The following is a 7,238-nucleotide window of genomic DNA, read 5'->3' on the forward strand; positions in this document are numbered from 1 at the left end:
TATATATATATATATATATATATATATATATATATATATATATATATATTTGAGACAATTTTAATTTTGTGAGACCGTGAGACCAAATCTAAAAATAATTTTAAAATGCAAAATAAATGGAAAAATCCAAAAATTCTTTTTTCAAATATTATTTTCGGAATTTGAATGAACTAAAAAAATAAAAAAAACAAAAAAAAATCCCCTTTTTTTGAAAAATACGTGAAATATTCTAATAGAATATAACATTGTACATATTTTAAAAAATAATTTTAAAATGCAAACTAAAAGGAAAAATCCAAAAATTCTTTTTTTAAATATTATTTTTGGAACTTGAATTAACTAAAAATAAATAAATAAAATCCTGTTTTTTTTTAAAAATACATGAAATATTCTAATAGAATATTACACTGTACATATTCTAAAAAATAATTTTAAAATGCAAAATAAATGGAAAAATCCAAAAATTCTTTTTTTAAATATTATTTTCGAAACTTGAATTAACTAAAAAAATAAATATAAAAAAATCCCATTTTTTTTTTTTGAAAAATACGTAAAATATTCTAATAGAATATTACTAGAATATGTAAAAAATGAATTTTTTTATTTTTTTAAAATTTTTTTTGGTATTTTTTTATTTTTTTTGGAAAGTATATATTTCGAGAATAATATTGAAAAAAAAATTCGAAAAATTTCAATTATTTTGCATTTTAAAAATGTTTTTGTTTTATCTACTAAATGAGTGACTAGGATTGCGTCTCACGGTCTCAAAAAATTAGGCCGTCTCACATGTGTGTGTGTGTGTGTGTGTGTATATATATATATATATATATATATATATATATATATATATATATATATATATATATATATATATTTGGGAAATGTGAATATACATTACAGCCCCACCTAAGTTTAGGTACTAAACCTCATGAAAATTCGTTGTTTTACTATATAAAGATTGTGATTAGGGGATTCACAATTAACACTTGAAGATGTAGATTCATGATGTACATAATTGTTTTGGTAAGGAAGCAATAAATTGATTATCTTCGACCTTCGTGACGATGGAAAACGATACTGTTCACTAGGGTGAAGTAATAAACGATAATAGAGGAAATAAAACAAGGACGGTAAAATGATATTGGAGGGAAGAAATGTTATTGGAGACGACATATTTTAGAGGTTTACTACCTAAATTTAGGTGGGGCTGTAATGTATATTCCCTATCCCATATATATATATATATATATATATATATATATATATATATATATATATATATATATATATATATATATATATATATATATATATATATATATATAATTGTACGCGTTTGGATTTATGAATTGCTTTATGGGATTTTGTATATGTTTTAGATTTGGAAGGATTAAAAATACATTCTTTTATAATCTTGTTTTCATGTTTTGTTTGGAATGTATTTATCCTAAATAATATAAATGTTTTTTTTTAGTTTTTTTTTGATGTATTTATTTATTTTATGAAGACAAAATTACATAAATGGACCATGTGTTTTGTAAAATGTCACTACTATTTAAGTCTTTAACCTTTTATTTCTTGATAGTGATTATCCTTATGGTTTCAATTTATTGTATACCCAGTCCCTACGATTTTGTACTAGCTCTGTTGCATGTTGCATGTTTTTGACCATGTACATATATGAAGAAAGCACTTCTTCAAAATCGGATCACATTAAAGAAACCGGAAGATAGAGAAGGGCATCGGGAGAGAAAAATTGAAGGATAGAGAAATCTGAATGGATAAAGTGGATGATACTTAGATAGCCAATTGGGAAGAGTGGTGCAAGGAGGGTTGACGGTGGTATGGAAAGAAAATGAGAAAGATGCTGAGAGAAGTGGGTGGTAGTTTATTTATTTGTTTTAAATTAAAGTTAGTTTAAGAAAAATATATAAAATACATTAAAAAAGGGTTTAAAGTCATTTTATACGTAAAAAGAAAACAATAGGGACCATTCGTGTAATGAAAAAATGTTAGGGACGAAACATATAAATTTGAGAAACTACAATGACCATTTATGTAATTATCTCTAGATACAGTAGTAGAGCGTCATGTCCTGGATTTCACAATTGTTTTTTAATTTTTTAAGAAGATAGGATAACCTAATTTCATTAAACATAATATCCAAAAAAATCATTTGTTCAATAATTCAAATCTCAAAATCAGAGTGGAACATAATAAACGTGAAATCACTAAACATGAAAGCTACCAAGGAGTGTGTATAGTGCTCGCCATTGCATTACCACGATCAAACGAAGTACCAAAAATGTTTAATTCACAACTGTAATCCAAAGCCTAATGGGTTCCCAAAGTATCAAACACATTACAGATAACTAATCATAGCATTAACAATCTATTTAAGCTTCAACCTGTTTCAGTCCATTACCTGTTTCAGCCTACGACCAGTTTTAGGGCACAACCTATTTTCAGCCAACAAGCATGCAATCATATAAATAACAAGCAAGACCTACCAGTCTATCATACAATCATGTCATAGTAACCACTACTAGAAAAACTGCATTTTACGACGCGCAATGTGTGTCGTAAAACGCTCAGACGACGCGCAAATGCGTGTCAAGGAAGGCCATGTCATAACGAGAGGCGACACACTTTTGTGCGTCATCTATAAACGACGCGCATTTACGATGCGCATTTACGACGCTCATTTACGACACACAATGCGTATCAAGGAAGGCCTTGTCATAAAGGAAGACGACACACATTTGCGTGTCGTAACCTTACGACGCGCATTTATGACACACATTGTGTGTCATTAAAGCCGTTGTCATAAATGAAGATGGCACACATTTGTGTGTCATAAACTTCAGCAGCGATTTACGATGCCTCTTTATGATACTCATTTACGCATAATACAAAAATATGAAAACAAATATATACCAAAACAATCAATTTCATCCAATAACATTATGTCTAAAAATTGTAATACATGGTATTAAGGCATCTGATTGTACATTGTTATTAAGAGGTTTTCTTTAACTATATAACCTAATACTACATTGCTATTAAGGGGAACTTTCTTGTTTCAGACATCATGTCCACAAAAATCCTCCATATTATATATTTCCTCAATTTGGTTGCCTTCAATCAACGACTGCCATTAAAACAAACACATTAAACCACAAGATTGATTATTGAAGATTAAAAAAAATCAACCTACAAACTTTAGAAAACACATTGGAATCAATACCAAAAAAAAAACAAAATTTATAATAGTTTTTTACCCAATAAGTTGTCATATGCATCTTTATGCCCAGTAAATCACGCAACACATCATGAAGTTCAATCCTTGTTTGCAATCTCTTTTTTAAGAAGTTCAATCCGCTGAAGGGACTCTTGAAGACTTTTCTCTTTTTCATTCAAATCTCTATAGAAAAAAGAGTCATGTGTCAACAAAAACGCAGTATATTACTTTGAGGAGTTATGGTTATCAAACCTTTTCATGTATGAACCACTAGTTTTGACTTGGTTGATTTGTTGTTTAAAAGCATGAAACTTCAGTTTTAGCCCTTCCCTTTGCAATCTAAGCACCGAACAAAATTAAAGATGAAATAAATAATTTAAATAATTTGATTTTTTTATAATTTATATAATTGAATTTTAAAACCATAATTATACATATAATAAATATTGGTTTTATTAAAGTTAAAAAAATAAAGTTATCTTAATAATTAATGATTTTGATATGATGAAAATTATGGGTGGGGGTTTTATTAACATTAAGCCAATAGCAACGGTGAATAAGATCATGGAGATGAGCTCCTGCAAACACAAGAATCACAAAGTTCATCTCTAAGGAATGGAAATTAACATTTATTGTGTAAGATTTAAGAAAGATGAATTAATTTAACACAAAACCCATATGAGTATCCACATAATTCACGAATTTTCTTCAATGCTTCATCAGTTTCATAGTTATCAGCATCCAAATGCCAACTAAGTATCCCAATTTCTGTGTCATTCACAAACTAATTTATTTATGATTCTACACTTGATGAATATATATATATATATATATACACACATAGATAGATAGATTTTTTTTCCTTTTTACCTGCAAGTTTGTCTAGAGACACAAATTCCTTTGGGTCCCTATGATAGGGTAGCCTTTGGTCTTCATTGCTATCATCCATATACCATGCCTGAGTTACTTCCTCCCTCTCATCCTATTAACACCAAATTATTGTCAATCAGATCAATACCATGCTAGTAGACCAAATTATTTTTAAGGATGAGGGTGAGGGCATTCTCGTCTTTTGAACAAACTGATACATCAATCACATATGTAAACTTTCATAATAATATCAATGACACATTATTATCCATTCTCTTTTATGGAATTGACAACTGAATGATCAATTTAAGAGAGAAGGAACAATTGACAAATGAATATTATTATTCATTCTCTATATGAAGAAAAATTGATTAAAAGTTAGACAATGATGATGAAATAGTTACAACTTTGAGCTAATAAATATTTTCTATGTAAGTGAGAAAGTATAATAATGTTTTCATGTACATTTGCCAAAGAACTTTGACTTACTATTGGTTCTTGGTTTAATGTAGTTATATTTTCCTCAATTAACATTGAATTACATTTTTTATTTTGATTATTTTAATTTACTTAGCTACTGCCCTTTAATTCATTGCAGGGTTAAAGTTCTTTACATTGAATGACTACAACATCCAGTTTGTGTTCTATTTCATATACATAAACTTACAAATTTCTCTGGCCTTTCTAGTGGTTGATCTCTTCTCTAATGTGAAGACTACTGTAGGTTTGTTGTCATATATTCCATATCTGAGGTTTGTTGTCATATATTACAGATATGTTGGAGTTGCTTAAGCTGTGTTTGTTACACTGACTTGAAAAGTCTTATGTGGATATTTTCCAATGACGAGGATAAAGAAAAAGACAAAAAGGGGATGTATGATTGATTAGTTTGTAACCTGAGTAATGATGGCAGTATAAGCACCTTCAGAAGCTGCAAGAATCAAATTTGCTTTTGTTCCAATTGACTTTAGTTGAATTTAATCTGATACAATCTTTTAAAGTAGCTGTATCCATGAAAGTATACAAATTATGCTATAAAAGATTGTAAGTTCTTTGTTCCAAGGCCTTGATATAATGACAAAACTTGAGCACTGGATACTGCTTCCAACAACACATCTGATAGTTTCTTGTAGGTAAAAACATTATGGAAGAGTCCTTAAACATTATTGTTTAAGGATTTGTTTCTTCAACCTGAGTCAAAACTCATTCTAATATTAGTTTTTTGATTATTAGGGTCAATGTAGTTAGATTTGTGGAAGCAATTTAGGAGTTCTTGCAAGAAAACTGATTATGGATATATATGTAAATTCCCTTAACTATCCTTAGCACTTACCACAATAGCATTCTCTCAATATTATGTTCACCAAAATACAATCGACATAAGTTGTGCCTTCACGTAAAACAAATGTAGCTGTCAGCTAAAAACCCTAAACCCCAACACGTAGGAAATGAAAAAAAAAAAAAAAAACCTTACTTGCAGGAATCACGAGTTTTTGATCAAAATGGTGTTTTTGAAAAAAATATTTACCAAATAGGTGTAGTTTTAAATTTTTTTTATTTTTCTTAAAATTTCAGTTTTTTAATCATTTTGCTGTTTTTTAGCATACTTTTTTTTTTTTTATTTTCTTTTTTACTTTTTGCAATAAAAAATGTGTTTCTTTTGTTTATATACATTTAATAAGAGAAAAAAGAAAAAAAATGGTTTGTACATTGCTCCAAGGATTAGAACACAAAAAAAAAGTGAATGGTTTTTTTTCCTTATTTTTTTGTTACGACATGTATATATTTAAAAATAATATATACCAAATCAATTGTTTAATTTTAGAATTGTTTTCCCATGTTCCAGTTTATTAGTATATTAATTATTCAGATGGTTTTTACTTAAAATGATATTTATCGGTTCATATTGAAAAAAAAAATTGTTTGTTAGTTTTTATAAAAAGTCTTTGTTGGTTTAGATTAAAAAATTGTTGGTATAATGTTTACAAAACCAACAATTGCTTCTTACAAAATAAATAACTTCGAAATAGCTTATTTCGATAACCACTGTCTGAAAAGAAAAAAAGGGTCGAATGAACCAAACAAAAAGATATTGAATATGTTTTCGTATATTTTGTTTGGTTTATTTGACTTTATGTCTTATTCTTTTAATTTTTTTTTCAAATAATGGTTATCGAACCAAGGTATTTCAAATATATTTTATTTTGTATTGTATTTGTTAAATTTTTTGTTGGTTTGGTACTTCAAACATTGTACCAATAATTTTTTTAATTTAAACCAACAAGACCAGCAAACAATTTTTTTTAATTGATTTGGTATATATTAGCAAAAAATACACAATTCTTTTCTTTTTGTATATCTAGAGTTTAGATGCAACAAGAAAAAAAAAACTTAACAAATAATACAAAACAATAAAAAAATGGTTTTTATTTCTTATGTAGATACTATAATAATAATAAATTAGGAAAAAAAAACATTCTCATTTTTTTGTTTTCTAATCCGTTGAGCAGTGTACAAACCATTCTTTTTTTCTTGTTTGATGTATATAAATAAAAGAAATACCTTTTTTATAGCAAAAAGTAAAAAATAAAATAAAAAATGTATGATAAAAAATCAGCAAAATGATTAAAAAAACTGAAATTTTAAGAAAAATAAAAAAATTTAAAACTACACCTATTTGGTAAATATTTTTAAAACCACACCTGTTTGGTAAATATTTTTTTCAAAAACACCATTTTGGTCAAAAACTCCAGGAATCACAGTTGTAGCACTTGATGGGTTTTCGATTCTTGTAAAGTATGCAGTCTTTACTGGAGCTGATTGGATGGAAGGTCAAGTCATTGTAAGAGGCATTCACAGCAGGGTAGCCACACCTATACATAAATACAACATTTTGACTAGTCAACACTCAACATTAACGAATTTTCATTCAAACAGTCATGTGTAGAAGACATGGATACCCTTTGTATCCTAATCATTAAGAATGTAGCTTTAAAAGTTTTTTTCAGACTCGTGAACTGTCAAGGGGGTTTCATCAAACTTCCGAAATTATATCTATTCTCACCAAATCTGACCAAAATGGAAGTTGCATTGTAAAATGACCATTACACCCTTCAATTTGATTTTC

At 27.7% G+C, this 7,238-nt stretch overlaps 1 long non-coding RNA gene across 1 annotated transcript; it reads right to left on the bottom strand.

The window, feature by feature from the left end:
- Positions 1-2,928: 2,928 nt before the first annotated feature.
- Positions 2,929-5,805, bottom strand: LOC111916742 (uncharacterized). The gene is made up of 5 exons (XR_006192927.2): positions 5,586-5,805; positions 4,112-4,223; positions 3,494-3,580; positions 3,282-3,424; positions 2,929-3,151 (listed from the first exon to the last, which is right to left on the bottom strand). It is a non-coding gene; the product is annotated as an uncharacterized LOC111916742 (long non-coding RNA).
- Between the last annotated feature and the right edge of the window lie 1,433 nt (positions 5,806-7,238).

Source organism: Lactuca sativa, chromosome 1, assembly GCF_002870075.4.
Source record: "Lactuca sativa cultivar Salinas chromosome 1, Lsat_Salinas_v11, whole genome shotgun sequence".
Lineage (NCBI taxonomy): Eukaryota > Viridiplantae > Streptophyta > Magnoliopsida > Asterales > Asteraceae > Lactuca > Lactuca sativa.